The sequence below is a fragment of the Balaenoptera ricei genome, chromosome 6 (genome assembly GCF_028023285.1).
Source record: "Balaenoptera ricei isolate mBalRic1 chromosome 6, mBalRic1.hap2, whole genome shotgun sequence".
In the NCBI taxonomy this organism is placed as follows: Eukaryota; Metazoa; Chordata; class Mammalia; order Artiodactyla; family Balaenopteridae; genus Balaenoptera; species Balaenoptera ricei.
In genome coordinates this window covers 109,633,423-109,649,736 of record NC_082644.1, presented here as the reverse complement: position 1 = coordinate 109,649,736, position 16,314 = coordinate 109,633,423, and the positions used below count along the sequence as shown (strand labels likewise).

The 16,314-nt window shown below is 49.7% G+C and overlaps 1 protein-coding gene across 3 annotated transcripts in view; it reads right to left on the bottom strand.

Annotated features, from left to right (window-relative positions):
- GSN (gelsolin) overlaps window positions 1-14,282 on the bottom strand; it is a 55,651-nt gene extending 41,369 nt beyond the window's left edge. The window contains exons 1-2 of one of the 3 annotated variants that reach the window (XM_059925517.1): window positions 14,177-14,282; window positions 1,870-1,959 (exon numbers count right to left, since the gene is read on the bottom strand). The gene's annotated coding sequence lies outside the window, so the exon portion shown is untranslated. Of the gene's footprint in view, window positions 1-1,869; window positions 1,960-14,176 lie in introns of those variants that run through there. The other 2 variants (XM_059925516.1, XM_059925515.1) reach the window with 2 other exon arrangements.
- Between the last annotated feature and the right edge of the window lie 2,032 nt (window positions 14,283-16,314).

Here is a 16,314-nt window from a genome sequence, read left to right as displayed (position 1 = left end):
GTGTATAACAATGTATGTAAGACTCAACACTGTAAGACCATGAGGGTTGGAAAAATCTCTTTCGTTGCTGATTCTCCATCACCCAATCCAGGGCCTAAATATCTGTCAGGTGAATGCAGGCATGAAAGAATGAACGAGTGAATGAACTATGTTACTATAGTATAGCATGTATAGTAACTATGTTACTATACGTGTAACTCAAGAAAGAAGTAGTCAGAATCCTGCTGAATGTTTGAGGCAAAAAACCAGGGCCCTGATGAGGAAGGTCAGAGAAGTAGGAGATAAAATGAATGGTGCAGCCCACCAGAAGCAAAAAGAAGAGAGAGCTTCTAGAAGGAGGAGGTATCCGAGGCTCCAGAGAGGTAGGACGTGGAGAGCGGAGGAAACACCACTGGATTTTGACAAGCAGGAGGTCACCGGGGGGGGGTCCCCTCAGAGGTGGGCGTGAGGTAGGGTACAGCACAGGGATGGAGGAGGGAAGGGGTGGACACGCAAAGCCCTCAGCTGACAGGTTCTCACTCGGTGGGTGCTCACTTCTGCAGAAGTGGGAAAGCAGAAGATGGTCCCTGTGTCATTGTCGCCAAAAGCATTAACACAGCATAACTCTCTTTTTGGTGACAGATCGCTTTGAGGCACTTCGGCTCTGGGAGTTGTCAGGGCTCAGTCTCAAAATCAGGAGCGTCAGAACCAAGATGGCCCCCATCCCTCCTCTCTGGGCAGCACCAGGGATGCCCCTTTATCTAGAACCCTCGGGATGCGGCTACAATTGGACAAGTCCCCCTCTCCGGACCCAGCGGGCCTTGTAGGAATCCCCAGCTTTGAGGACACAACGTTCTGGAGACCATCGGAAGACCCTTTCATCTAAGCGTGGGGAAAGAGGAACAGCTCCAACTGCAGTTGGCTTGTCGTGTCACCCCCTGGAAGCCAGCTGGGCTGCAAGGATGAGTAAGCCCTGAGGCATGCGGCCCCTTCTCCTTTTGGCAGCTAAGGGTGATGTCATGACCTGGAGGGGTGTTTTCCAGGCTCTCCGCACGGTTGCTATCACAAACTCACTTCTTTCTTTCTGTTCCGACACTGGAAGCTGGGTTATTCCCCTAGTGCAGATCCTTCCCCTTTCCACAGCTCACAAAGCCCTTCAGCATCTATGAGCTCGTGCAGTACTCACGACAACCTTGTTAGGTGACTGGGGGAAACCAATGCACCCATTTTATAGGCAGAGAAACCGAGACCCGAGCTGGCACCTGAACCAGGTCTCCTGCTTCCAGCCGAGGACTCTGCACTCCACCCCCTGCCTCTCAGCCTCCTTCAGCGGGTCACCTGTGAATCTGATAGTCAGGCGGGCCCCGCCCTGCCGGCCATCCCAGGTGTGTATGACTCATCCACTTTCCCCATGACTCACCCTTCTCACTCCTCCTATGGTCAACAAGCCTGGAGCCTCCTTGGCAGCTGTACCCCAGCTTTTCTCACCTCTCCAGAGAATTCCTACACCTCCTCCTCACGGGAGTCCGCCCTCTTACCGAAGCGCTAACAGAGGCCTTGAGAGGGAAAGCGCTTTCCTACAGTCACCCAGCGCGCAAGCAGCACAGCCAGGGTCGGGGCCCCCCAGGAGCCCTGGCACCCAGCCCAGTTCTTGCCTCTTCCCCACGGGATCACCCTTGCCTGGCCTCCGTCTCAAGGGAGGGTGAGGAGCAAATGAAGGAAGTAATGAGCAGAAACGTTCGCTGAGCCTTTTACTAGAAAAACCTCAGGGACCGCCTTTGAATCCACTCGTGGTGACCAGCAGCTGCTTCCACAGTCCCCTCCAGACTCCCCTGGGCAGCCAGGGCTGGGTTTAGAAGGACGCCAGGGTGTCTGCACTGCTCTACCTACCTTGCAGGGCTGCTGGGTGAAGAGGGTTGCTCCTGTCGGGAGGTGTCGGGACCAAGGCGGAAGCACGGTACAGGGGGTTATCAGCACCACCTGTAAAGAAAGGGCCAAGACTCCCAGGGTCAGGGGCTCAAGGTCATCTGGTCAAAGCCCCATGTGATGCTTCCACTCGTCCCCAATCCCCACCCCCCTCCACACCAAGATCACATAGCCCCTACTTGCACACCTCCAGCAATGCGGCACTCACTTCCTGCCAAGGCTGCAAGACCTTCTGTTGGAGAGTCTGGCTGGTTAAAAGGCTTGTCACAAGGATGTGCTAAAATCTCTCTTCCTATGCCTCATACACACTAGTCCTAACTCTACCCTCTGGGGTCACCCAGAACAGGTCTGCCACCCTGTTTCCCAATGTCTCCATAGAGACTTGAAGACAGTGACCCTGGGCCCCTCAAGTCTTCTGCAAGTTGTACACCACCCCTTCCTCCAGCTCTTCCTGAGATCAAGGTGTCTGGTTCCCTCCCCCTGCTTCCCTGATCTACTTCAAATGAACCCTGTCCCTACTGACAGCACAAGGCTCAGAATTAAACATTTAGCCGAGCTCTATCCAGGGCAGGGCAAGCAGAACTCTCACCTCCATCATTCTAGATATCATGCCTCTATTAATCCAGCCTGAAGTCCCACGAGCATCGAAGGTAACCTCATTGCATGACTGAATTTAGCTTATGGTCAGCTTCAGAGCTGTGGTTCAAGATCCTGGAGTTAGACAAAAATGGTCCCTCATTTAACTAATATGTAACTTAACCAAGTTCCTTCATCTTTCTGAGTCTCAGTTTTCTTCTCTGTGAAAGAGGGATTATGTTAGAACCTACCCCATAGGCTCATTATGAGGATTAAATGAGATAAAATACGTCCAGGGTTTTGAACAGTGTATGTGCTTACTCTGATTATTAATCTCTAAGCCTTTTTCTAAACATTATATCTTTTTCATCCTGTACTGGTGCAGATTGGGGACCCAAGCTGTTTACATGCCATGTCCCCACCTCTATGCTTAGCATTGCTCTATTATTGCAAGACTGTATTATCACTGTCTGGTGACGGGTCTTTCTCTCCCATCAGACTGTGAGCTCCATTAGACTGTTTTGCCTTTGAAGCTCCAGCGCTGCCACGTGACCTAGCAGACAGCCGGACCAGTGGGTATACGCTGGATGACTAAACGAAGGGCCAGCCTACGCCGGCCCCAGAGTAGATCATGCAGCCCAGTCTTTCAGCTCCCACACTTTCAGGGACAACCTGGATCGCCACCCTCCCTCACTCCCAGACTCATTCACGGCTCATCCACATTCAGGCAGCAGCTGAGCACACTGGCTCCTGCCTGAACTGGAAAATTTCTCTGCCCAAACCTGCTTCTCCAAGCCAAGGGGAGAGAGTCCAAGATTCCAGATTCAGTGGAGCCCTGCAGGCTCCTGGGATTAAGACACAAATCAACCCTATTCTTAGCTGACAGTAAATGGCCCAGACATTCCTGTGGATTTCTGCATTGTGAGTGGCACCAGTGCATAGCAAGGGATCTGGAAAGAGGTTGGGCGCTTATCTTGGCCCCATGACCTAGAGTTAAACGCCACCTCCATGGGCCCTCTTCAAAGAGTTCCACAGAAACTTCCCGGTTCCGCGGGATAGATCAAAGTAGAGCTGGGTTCCTGCAAATGACTAATGACTTCCCACTTTCTGTTAACTCCCTGAGGACAAACCTTTCAATTCCAGCCCCCTTCTCTTTGACACACCTCCAAATCTCACGCTCATCCTTACCGGCAGTGCTGCATTTGTTCCCAAGTGTCACCTGTTTCACCCTCAATGCTCTCCACCTCAACATCAGCACCATCACCCACCATGCACACACTGGGCCAGGCCAGACACCGGGGCACCAACCTCTTCAGCCTTCCCTGCTCTGTCACTCTCAGCTGCAAAACTGCCTGCTGGTTCTACCCTAATGCATCCACTTCTCCCCACCCCCACTGCCAACATTTTGGTCCAGGCACCACTGCCTCTCACCTGGGATACTGCAGTGCTTCCTACCTGGTCCTCCCACTTCCTCTCTCCTCCCCTACAGAGCAAGCCCAGACCACGTTACTCCTCTGCTCAGACTCGACCATGGCTCCCCGACAGCCCCCAGATAAAACACAAGATCCTCGAACCTTTCAACGCCTTTTACAATCTGCCCCCATCAGCGCCTTGAGCCTCAGCTCTCATCGGTTCCTGTCTTCCACCCACACCCCTCCAAGCTCCAGCCAGACACAGCTGCACTCTGTTTCTTGAATCTTCCTGTAATCTTTGCACAGACTGTTTCCTCTGTTCCTGAACTCTCTTCCATCCCTGTTCTTCTTTTCTCCCGCTCATGATCAAGCCCAGCTTTCCTCCAAGAACTCTTCTCTAACCTCCCCTTCCCCCGTGAGGTTGAGCTCCTCTGAGCCACCACCCATCTCCCCTATCACACTGTTATGGTCTGTTTCCAAGTCAGCCTCCCCCATCAGACCAAGACCTGCTCCTGGCTATCCCAGCGCCTAGTCTAGGGCCACCACAGCTCAAGATTCATTGAAGGAAAGAACTAGTAAATCACATGCATGCACACATGCGTGTACACGTGTGTGCACACATGCATAAACACTCATGCGCACACGCGTTCACAGAGATGGCAAAGGGTACAGGTGCTGCCATCTATGGGCAAAAAGAGCAATACACTCTTTTCCAGGCTTTGGACACCGGGAGCCCCAGAGTTTCAAACTCAACTGGATTTAGAATTAGCTCCAGCTAACTCCAAGTTGGTCTGTTTTCCATTTTGGACCTTAAGGCTGCCACAACTTAGAAACAAGGTCCATAAACCACTAGCTCTAGTCTACCACCCACTTGTTGGATGGAGCCATAAAGAGGAGGTCTCCTTCCAGTACTCACCACCCCAGTCTGGGGCTCGCGTGGTGCCTGTTTGCTGAATTATATCTTAGAGAGGGAGAGAAGCACTTTCTAATAGTCAGAGCTGCCCACAAGTGGAAAGAGTGGGCAGAGAGCTTGCCGTTAGTGAAAGTGCACAAGCACCAGGAACCCCATCTGTTTGGGTGGCTGAAGAGGAGCTTTCTGCCCTGGAGGGAAGGGGTGGTTGGGGGAGGCTGGAACAGAGGTGTTCTATCCTAAGAGACTGCTCCCAGCTCGCTGGGAGGACCCTCAGATTTTGTGGGGGCAACATGTTATCTGTCCAGTAATGCCAGAAGGGTTCAAATGGCCGCCCCAATGACAACAGCTGTCATTTTTTGAGCACCTACCGAGTGTTAAATTCCTTACATACACCATGTCTCATCCTCACAATAACTCAGCCAGCAGACGTCACAGTCCTTATTTTGTGAAGGAAGAGCACAAGTTCAGAGAGGTGAAGCAATGTGCTCAGGGTCACACAGCTAAGATGTCGGGGCAGCTCCCATCAAGTCAGGCTGCCTCCCCGATACCTTGGTCTCACTAAATTTCAAGCTATAAGGCTGGGCCTCTTGCTCACTAGAGAAAAATATAAAGCTCCACTTACTCTAGACCGGGGTTAGCAAACTTTTACAGTAAAGAGCCAGAAAGTGAATATTTTAGGCTTTGCAGGCACATACCCTCTCTGTTGCATATTCTTCCTTGTTTGGTTTTGGGTTTTCTTTTTTACATTTTCACATTTAAAAAAATGTAAAAACCATTCTTAGCTTAGAGACATACAAAAACAGGCTGGGGCTTCCCCGGGGCTGTAGTTTGCAGCCTACAGCTACAAAAGAATAATATTTATAATCTTGAGTATAAAAACTTCTGGTGGAAATGTTTATGCCAAATGCTAGGTCCTTCAGCTGTATTTCTCCCCCTTCAGATGGCTTCCTACTGAGTCACTCTCTCCTGAAGAAGAGCCCTACCTCGCTCTGCAATTAGGTAGCAAAATATTTCAAGGGCTGTTCAGATTCTAGAAACTCATAACTGTGGATCAAATACAGTTCAACTCAGTGTTGTGAAGAGAGGAGGGAGGCAAATACGATGGGTAGAAAGAACCTCAAAAAGAAGACATCAAGAGATGTGGGCTCCGGCTTCCCTGGTGGCGCAGTGGTTAAGAATCCGCCTGCCAATGCAGGGGACACGGGTTCGAGCCCTGGTCCAGGAAGATCCCACATGCCGCAGAGCAACTAAGCCCGTGAGCCACAACTACTGAGCCTGCGCTCTAGAGCCCACGAGCCACAACTACTGAGCCCACGTGCCACAACTACTGAAGCCCGCACACCTAGAGCCCGTGCTCTGCAACAAGAGAAGCAACCGCAATGAGAAGCCCGTGCACCGCAACAAAGAGTAGTCCCCACTCGCCGCAACTAGAGAAAGCCCTCGTGCAGCGACGAAGACCCAATGCAGCCAAAAATAAATAAAATAAATAAATTTGTATATAAAAAAGAAGAGATGTGGGCTCTAGTCTGGGCCCTTACCAAAGGATTTAGAATCTTACTGTGCAAAGTGTGGTCCCTGACCCAGCAACATCTGCATTACCTGGGAGCCTGTTAGAAATGCAGAGTGTCAGGACCCACTCCAGACCTATGGAACCAGAATCTGCATTTTCACAAAATCCCCAGGTGATCTGTGTGCAGGATAAGCTTGAGATGCTCTAGAACATCCCTTACATCCAACTGCAACATTGTTAACAAAACCCTTCCCCTGAGGAGAGAAAGGGTCCAAAGGCATCTTTTTTTATGTTGTAATATTAAGTCTCTGCCCTAACATCTGCACCACTGACCTCAAAAAGCTTGAGGTCACCCACTTTAGGATGCACAATCAAGAGACCAAGACCTGCCGTTGGATCTTGTAATTAAGCCTTTGACTGGTGGAAAAGTAGACCCAGGCAGACCAAAGAAGGTGCCCATCCCCATTTCACAGTGGCGGAAACAGGCTAGAGAGGAAAATGACTTTCGAAGGACAACACTGCCAGGACAGGCTCGGGGTCTGACCACGACCAAGTTCCTTTCTTCCCAGGCCTTGGGTTTAATAATAACTGAAATCCTTTTGGTTTAGACCGGAACTTTTGAAATCTCACAAGTGGTGGAGCAGCAATCAGAGAACTTGCTTTGGGCTTTAGGAAATTCACTTGCTCTCGCTGGGCATGAGCACCCCTGGCCATGAAGTGAGGAGATGGGACCAAGCAACTCCCAAGGTCCAGCCGTTATGGTTGGAATCTGGAAACGGTTTCAAGGCGAGGAGGCAGTCAGGAGAGAAGCCTTCAGCACAGGGTGACCACAATCACAACAAAGTCTCTGCACTGGAAACACAAAGGCAAGTCCATCTGTCCTAAGCGTGGAGGCAGAGCAGTGACCGGGCATAAGCTCAAGGTCTTACGGCAAGTGCCAAGCAGAAACTGGAGTGAGAACCAGATTCTCTCTGCCTCTCCAGCCTGGGATCTTAATCGTTATCCCTTACTGATGCTGAACTGTGCAGATCTACAGGCATACCTCGTTATATTGCACTTCTGTTTATTGTGCTTCATAAATACTGTGTTTTTCACAAATTGAAGGTGTGTGGCACCCTTCGAGCAAATGGTCTTGTGGCATCATTCTTCCAACAGCATTTGCTCACTTTGTGTCTCTGTGTCACATTTTGGTAATTCTCGCCATATTTCAGACTTTTTCATGATTATTATATTTGTTATGGTGATCTGTCATCAATGATCTTTGCTGTTACTACTACGACTCACTGAAGTCTCAGATGATGGGTAGCATTTTTTAGCAATAAAGCATTTTTGAATTAAGGTATGTACATTTTCTTTTTTAGACAGAATGCTATTGCACACTTAACAGACTACAGTATAGTGTAAACATAACTTTCACATGAGCTGGGAAACCAAAAACCTTGTGTGACGCGCTTTATTGCAATATTCACTTTATTGTAGTGATCTGGAATCGAACCCACAATATCTCCAAGTTATGCCTGTATTTGCTAAATGAAGAAATAAAGTAGATGCTTCAGGAAAATGGTCCCTGAGCCTTCTAACAGGACAGCTTGCCTTTTGATAATCAGCTTCCAATGCTCCTTAAAGAATGCTGCCGCCCTTGTGAATGGCTGGTGGAAATAAAGAACTGCTACAACCTTTCAAGGGTGGCAATTGGGCAAAATGTAGCAAAAGCTGTAAATACATCATTTTTGACCCAACAACTTCATTTCTTGGGCTCTCTTGTAGAAAATAACGAAAGAGGAACAATTTAGGCACTAGAATGTTCATTGCAGGATTGTTTATAAACAGCCTGGATGCCTAATAATAGAGGATCAGTTAAGTGAACAATTCACACCATAGATACAATAATAGAGAACAATAAAAAATCAGGTCAGCGTTTATCATTTTAATAATAAAAACGTAAAACTTGTTTTTTACAAATAAAATGCATTATTTCATTTCTTTAATTCCTCCAGACTATTGGAATGAAAGATTTTAAATAAACATGCATTTATCTTCTTAGGTAGACTATACTTTTGTTTCCTAATCATTTATTTTTTATTTTTTATTTTTTTTGACATCTTTATTGGAGTATAATTGTTCTACAATGGTGTATTAGTTTCTGCTTTATAACAAAGTGAATCAGCTATACATAATACATACATCCCCATATCTCCTCCCTCTTGCGTCTCCCTCCCACCCTCCCCATCCCACCCCTCTAGGTGGTCACAAAGCACCGAGCTGATCTCCCTGTGCTATGCCGCTGCTTCCCACTAGCTATCTATTTTACATTTGGTAGTGTATATATGTCCATGCCACTCTCTCACTTTGTCCCAGCTTACCCTTCCCCCTCCCCGTGTCCTCAAGTCCATTCTGTAGTAGTTCTGCATCTTTATTCCCGTCCTGCCCCTAGGTTCTTCATGACCTTTTTTTTTTTTTTAGATTCCATATATATGTGTTAGCATACGGTATTTGTTTTTCTCTTCCTGACTTACTTCACTCTGTATGACAGACTCTAGGTCCATCCACCTCACTACAAATAACTCAATTTCGTTTCTTTTTATGGCTGAGTAAGTATACTTTTAAAACTCTTTTAAAAATTAAATTTAGAGTACTAAATAACATGAAAAAATATTTATGTTATAACGTTGGAAAAAAACTGAAAAGAATAGAAGATTACAAACGTGGTATGACCACAATTATATGGGGGTAAAAAAAAAAAAAATGTGCTGAAAATATCAGGAAGGAAATGCACCCAAATGTTAGCAGTGATTATCTCATGTTGGCAGAATTATGGACAGTTCTCATTTTTTTATGCTATTTTTATTTTCTACATTTTCTATCATAAAGAGTTATCATATTTAGAAAAAGAAAAAAAGTCAGTGGAGGAGGTGGGGAAAAGTACCCATATCCCATGGGTATCCCACCCATACCACTTTGCCACTCCCTCAAAATTAACTAGTATTTACTGAGTACCCACCAAGGGCCCAGCACAGCCACAGCCACTATAAAAGGAAAATTAAGGGCCAAGCCCCACCCTGAAGGCTCACATATACCAGGTATATATTCTTTGTCTGGCAAATAAGCAGAGCCCAGATGATATCCTTGTTGAAGCTGGAAAGAAATAAGGTAGTTTGCTTAACCAGTTCAGCAGAATAAATAAATCCACTCCCACTGGTGTGGTGGCGCCTTCATCCGAGTTCCCTGAGAAGCTCTGCGGCTCTAACTGCTGCTGGAGCCCCCTTGGGAAGAGCATGTTTCAGGGATACATTTCAGCCCAGGAAGAAAACTGTTATCCCTGAGTCCAAGCATTGAATGTAAGAGGTTCTGAGGCAGAACCAGCAAGGTACTGGAAGGAGTAGGATGGGGGGCCTGGGAAGGAACCTAACTGGCCATGTGGCCCCTGGGGACCCCTGGGCATGAGAGCTCACATCTCCAGGCCTCGGTTTCCTCATCTGTGAAATGGGACCCATAACAACCTCAGGGCTACTGTGAGGCTCAAAAAAAGAGAAAGTAAGGCATTTCAGCTCTCTGGGCTGAACTTCAGTTTCCTTATCTGTAAAACTGAGTCAATATCTCCTCCCTAGCAGAGCTGTTAAAAGATTAAACAAGGTGGTGAAGACAAAAAGTGAACACAGACAGTAAGAATACTACAGACAGGGGCCCTCATCCTTATTGCTTATAGAACAGGGACTAGGATACATGAATGAATCCTAGGCCTCAACTTCCTTATCTGTAAAATGGGCAACCAATTCAACACACAAAGACCAAATTTATGAACAGTAGCTGAATCTCCAGCTGGCACTGGTGCAAGTCACTTAAACAAAAATGACTGCTGTGGGCTCACTTTATGCTTACAGACGTGCGGGTCCCATGTTCCTGCACTGAGCACAAAGCCCTCTGACTCAGAGGCCACCAGAGCTGGGAAAGCCTGACGTTATTCCATCCACCCACCTAGTGCCAGGAGGACACTGGGGCCCAGAGGAAGGCAAGGATTAGCTCAAGTCACCCAGTATTTTGTCAGTGGCAAAACCAGGACCCAAGCCCAGGCCTTCTGCTGTCCAGCCTTGCCCACCACGCCTACTGCTGTCCTCTGCCCTGCCCTTAAATTGTTGATGTGGTCCCAGGCAGGGCAGGGGAGAGCAGTCAGTCTACATCCGGGGGTGGAGGGTGGGGAAGAAAAGCCAGAGAGCAGCAGGAACCCAGCCTGCCTGTGGTCTCCAAACTCTCAAACCACACCAGGCTGAAATATGACACAGGCTCACTCAGTTGAAAGGGAGGAGATATTTTTACTTAACATCCCCCAGCTGCCTGAACACTGGTCTCTTTCTTTCCCTCCCCCCCAAAATGCATAGCTCCTGGGACCTGGTTCTCCCTGCTTCTGCCAGCATTTTCTCAGGAAATAACCGTGGGGCAAGAGGGGTGCCCACTCTTCCCGGCTTCCTCGGAAAGCTTTCCAGAGCATGGGCTCAAATGGTGAAAGGAGGGAGACAGGGCCTGGCTGGGCCCCCTGCTAACTCTCTGAGTGACCCTGGGCAAGTCTGTGTCCTCTCATAGCCTGAATTCCCTAAAATGGAGGGGAGATGGACCTACACTCTGGAGTCCTGTAGACAGTGCAGAAAAGCATGAGTTTCCTCACAGTCCCGAGAGGCCCCTCCAGGCCTGTGTGCTGCAGAGCTGAGCTCCCCAAGCCACGCACACTGATTTGCATCCCTCGTCACAGCCACAGCAAAACTCCCCCTCAGTTCTCATCATGTCAGGACTAAACAGAACCTCCTGGAGAACATTTAGTGCAGTGATTAAGAGCTACAGCTCTACAGTCAGACCTCCAGAATCCTGGCACCGACACCTAACAGCTTCACAACCCGAGGCACGTTATTTAGCCTCTCTGAGCCTCAGTTACCTCCTCTATAAAAGCGGATAATAGTAGCTACCTGAGAGGAATGGTTGTGGGGAACCAACAAAGTAATTAATGCTCCAGCACTTGTTTTACTAAAAGGTAGCTTTTTATTATTATCACGGAGACCAACATCTCCATTTTACAGATGAGGTCACTGAGGCCCAACAAACTGGGACTTGTCCAAGGTCACTCAGAAGAACTCAGACTACAGCTCCACTCCTAGGTCAGTGTGTCTAACTTCTCGTAGTCCTACAATCTCTAATAACCAAATATACATGCTCAGAGACTAGATACAGGCTGTAAAGTTTTCTTGAAGGAAACCAGAGACCAATGCCTCAGCGAAGGATGACAGACCATGCAGAAATCATCTCCATGACCTGGCAACTTCTCATGAGAGACCCAAACTGCCCACATGGAGTGGGGAGAAGTGACCCTCTGGCACTGCATGGCTAAGCAAGAAGTGTGAAGGCATCCAGTCTACAGCTCTTGTGTGTGCCAGCTTGGCAGAAGTGCACACAAGGCTGTCAACAGGGGCCACCTCTTCGGAAAGAAGGGGGTTAGAGGGATGAAGCCCACTCTATACTCTTCTTTACGTTTGAATCTTTAACAATATTTTTTTGCTTTAAAAGTAAAACCCAAGACTGAACAACTCAGAATAACTTAGCAACCTTATCCAATAGCTATAAGCCTATTGTCTGCTTTTAGATGAAATTTACTGCAGGTTCTGACAGGTTCTTCAGCTGGGCTTCCAGAATCTGCCACTCTAGTCCATTCCGTGGTCACTGCTCTGGTCCAGACCTGCACTCTCTTGACCATCCAACAGCCTCCCTGGGATCTCCCTGCCTCCAGTTAGCCCCTTCCAATGCATCCGCTACATCAGCCACAAGATTAATGAGAGTTTTGATCACTGCCTTCAGGATAAAGTAAGTCCAAGCCCTTAGTTTACAATCTAGTTCCATTTTGATTTACAGTCTCAACTCCCACCACTCCACCTTTCGCTCATCTGCCATTCTAGCCATGTTGATTGTTCAGAAAACCTCAGTGCCTTTGCCTGAGCTGTTCCAGCTTCTTAGAATGCCTCTTCCCCAATCGCTTTATCCTCATCTCCAAGGCCTGGGTCAGCCAGACAGACCTAATCACCCCTTTAGGCTGAAGTAGCTCTCAGTATTGCATGTTTGTTCCAACCACTATAGATGAGAAGCATCTTGAGGACAAATAGCTTTGTCCTCCTCAAGGCTCTGGGGCCCCTCACAGGGTAAGACACAGAACACGGGCCCAGAAGAGCGCTAAATCAAGGACGGAGGGAAGGAAGGAAATGCCCTGAGAGGCAACTCCTGCAGCCTCCTCCTGGGAGCCGCTTGCTTTTCCAGATTCATGTTAGTCCACAATAAAAAAGATTATGGAAAATTCTGGAGTAAAGTTCCTTTCCCTGATTCACACGGAAACATTTGCTGCTGTGAAACTCACCCGGGTGCCAATCCAAGCTCCCCCGGCTGTTTACAATTTCCCTGGCATTTATAAATAGCGAGGCCCCAAAGAGGAAAATGGAGTTTCAAGGGAGTTGGATGCCAGCTGTCCCCACTCCCAGCCCTCCTCCTTTGTTCCAAGGCCTCTACCCCTTAATTAACATCCCCAAGAAACACCAGCCAGTGCCCCGACGTGTGGGTGTGTGTTGGGGCAGGGGTGTTGCTGCAGTGCTCAGTTTCTTTGGGAAGGGAACTCGAGACTCAAGAAAGAGTCTAAAGCCCCACCAGCTAGAAGGAGTCAGCTAAGTGAGGCCTGGAACTGGGTCCCAGCCCTGCCCCTTCCTCATTGTGTGACTATCAGCCAGTCACAAACTCTCAGGGCCCTTCAGTTTTCTCAACTGTGGAACGAACAGGGCTGGGGGGAGACTCCAACAAGCTATAGTCACTGTAAAGTGGAGTGCAGCAAGAGTTCACAGTGCCCTGGTCAGAAACATGGTCCTGGGAGAACAGGACCTGCAGGATTAAGCCTCAGAAAAGCCCCCAGAGGCCCTGCCTTCCACAAAAAGCAGTTACCCCCAGGGCAGCCCTGAATGTCTTTGGCTCTACAGAGTTCTGGGTGTTGTAAAGATGTCCTCTCTGCTCTGAGGAAGATGTGAGAGCAGGATAAGGAGTGGATGTCTGGGCAGATGAGGGGCCGCAGAAGAAGCCAATGTTCCCCAACAGTCTCCAAGGACCCAGGCTTCCTTCTGGCCACTGCCCAGAGCAGCCGGCCTGCACTGGGCCAGGAAACACTGCTGTAATCACAATCTGGGGCGTTTGGACCCAAGAAGAGATGGGGGCCTAGAGGGAAAGGGAGATTCCCATCACTGTCTTCAACTCTGAAAGAAGTTTCCGTGTGAGTCAGGGAAGAGAACACACTCTGCAGGGCGGGGGAAGAGACGGTACCGACAGGTAGCAAATGCAAGCGGATTCTGGAGTAGGAGGAAGAACTTTCTAACAGTCCTGGGCCCTGAAAGAGGAAGGAGGTGGAGGGCTCCTCATCGTCGGCGGAGCGCAGGCAAAGGCGTTAACCCTGGAGTCCAGGATCCGCGGAGCAGACCGCCCCCCAGCGGAGCCGCCGCCCAGCCCGCGGGCTGGAGACCGCCGGCAAGCGAGGGCAGGGGTGACCCCGGGCCCACTTAACCCCAACCGCGCGAACTGGGTCAAAGTTAGTTCAGGTGCTTGCAGCAAACGGGGCCTGTGGGTGGAGGCCTGAGCCTCCTCCTCCCCCGCCCTAAGCCTCCAATGCAACTCTCCTTGGTCCCCTGGAAGACCAGCAAGGTGAGGGAGGAAGCTCTTCTCCAGCGACGCCCCGGCTGCCGGGCCGAGCTCCAGGCGCGGGCAACCTCGGACCGGACCGCGAGAGGAGGGAGAAGGACCCAGAGGCCCGGGATCCCCAGATGCCCCAGGGTCGTGGTCGCTCCCCTCCCCTACCTGCTGCTGCGGCGCTGGCGACGGCGGCTGCTGCGTCCAGCTGTGCTCAGCTGGTTCCTGGCTGCGAGGCAGGGGCGCTGCGGTCGCCGGGCTGGGATGGGCAGGGCGCGGGCGGGAGCCGCCCTCAGGGCGGGGCCGCCGGGCGGTCGGGGGGGAGAGGGGAGGAGCGACGGCTCCTCCCATAGGCGGCGGGGAGGATGGCGGCTCCGGCTCCTGGCTGGTTCGTGGAGTGCACTGCATGTGACTTTGCCCCAAACCCCTCGCTACTTGCCCAAGGAAAGCATCAAGCTCCCTGCTTTACACGGGAGGGAACTGAGGCCCGGAGGCGGAGGGGAGATCTGCAGGAACCTGGGGGGCAGGGGAGGAGACCCGGGGAGCGCTTGAGCTGGGCTGGGGCCAAAGAGCTCAATTGGAATGGGCAGCGTGCGGAGGCAGATTCAGCTCCGGGGGAGGTCAGGCTTCAGGAGGCAAAACCACTGAAACCTGGGCAACCCACAAAACCGAGGAGGCGTATAAGCAGCAGCTAGACCCACTGAAGGGAACAAAGGAGCAGAATGATTCCCAACTGCATTCAGAAACAAGAAATAGAAGAAATGCCAAAGCGCATCCTTGTCTTTAAAATATTAAGCGGCGGCTTTGGAGTCACACCGCCTGGGGTGGACCCCCCTGACACTTACTAGTCCTGTAACTTTGGGCAAGTGACTTAACGTATCAAAGTTTCAATTTCCTCACCTGTAAAATGGGCATCATAGTTTCCTCTTCATAGGGCTGTTGGGAAGACTCAGTGAGAGAAAGACTCAACACAATGGCTGGTACTGTGGGTTCTCTATAAATGGACGTTCTTATTAGTGTGATGGCGAATATTATTTTAGATGATAGAGCAAATCCACACTGTCAAAAAGATGAATGCAACGTCACTTTTAAACAAATGTAATATTTTATTTATAGCAATAGCATCTCACATGCATTTGACAGAGAGCCATTTACGTTGGAGGAGGGCATAGGACAGCCTCCCAACAGTCCTGTGCAAATGTGATATCCTGGCCTCTTGCAGCTGCTCTGTGACTCCAAGTTGGGAGGATTCACACTACAGGAGACTAGACCAGATGACTGAGATGTCCATTCCCAGCTTAGGTGCTGGCAGCAGTCCCATGTTCAGCTGGGTAAACTTCCCTCCAACAGAAGGTAAAATGTACCCAGTCAATAATTGCCAAGTGCTGGGAATCAGAGACAGAAAAGCTGGTGTTGTCAAAGTAGCAGAGAAGCTAAGAGCACACACTCACTTCCTGGTTTTTCCTAGTTCTTCCACTGAGTAGCAGTCAGGGAAGCCACAGGGCCTGGGGAAATCCCAGCCTGGCTCTTCCTCCTGCCCCCAATCCCTTTCTACAACTCTAGTAATTACAAGAACCATTTCTTGAACACCTTGTGCCATGCTCTGGGCTTCCCACATGCTACCGACGTTCATCCTCACCTTACCCGTTCCCTGCTCCCCCAAGGTAAGCGTTACCATGTGCAGTTTTCAGATGAGGAGACCCAGGCACAGAGAAGGTTAAGTAGCTCTCCTGAGTTCACACAAGTGACACTGTACATGTCTGAGTCTTTGGCCCCCTCTCCTTTGCTCAATGTCCTCTGTCATACTCTACCACTCTTCCTGGCTTGGCAAACTCTGTCCAGTTCCACATTCTCTGAGAACTGAAGCAGGATGCCTCACCCCCAGGAGGCTCCCACCCTCTCTGCCACTCCCTGCTTTTTCCCAGAGGCTGCCTGTGGCCCACTGCGGGACAGGTGGGGAGGAAGGCATAAACACAGACTATTTGGTTCTAAGCTCTTTGATTACAGCCCCTGTCATACACATGACCTCGAATTATCTAACATATCATTTCCAACCCCAGCAACTTCTCTCAGGCAAAGAGAGGGAAACCTCTGAATCTGTGTCTCCAGAGAACTGGAGGATATGATATTGGCATGGAGGAAACATTGGAGAACATCTAGTCCAACCCCTCATTTTAGAAATGGGGAAACTGAGGCCAAGAGAGCAGAGAGGCTTGCCCACAGAACACTCTGACAGCTCCATTTGGTCCTGGAGAAGCCCGTAAGTCTAGGCTGTCACGAGAAATAATTTTAAAAAATGATTATGA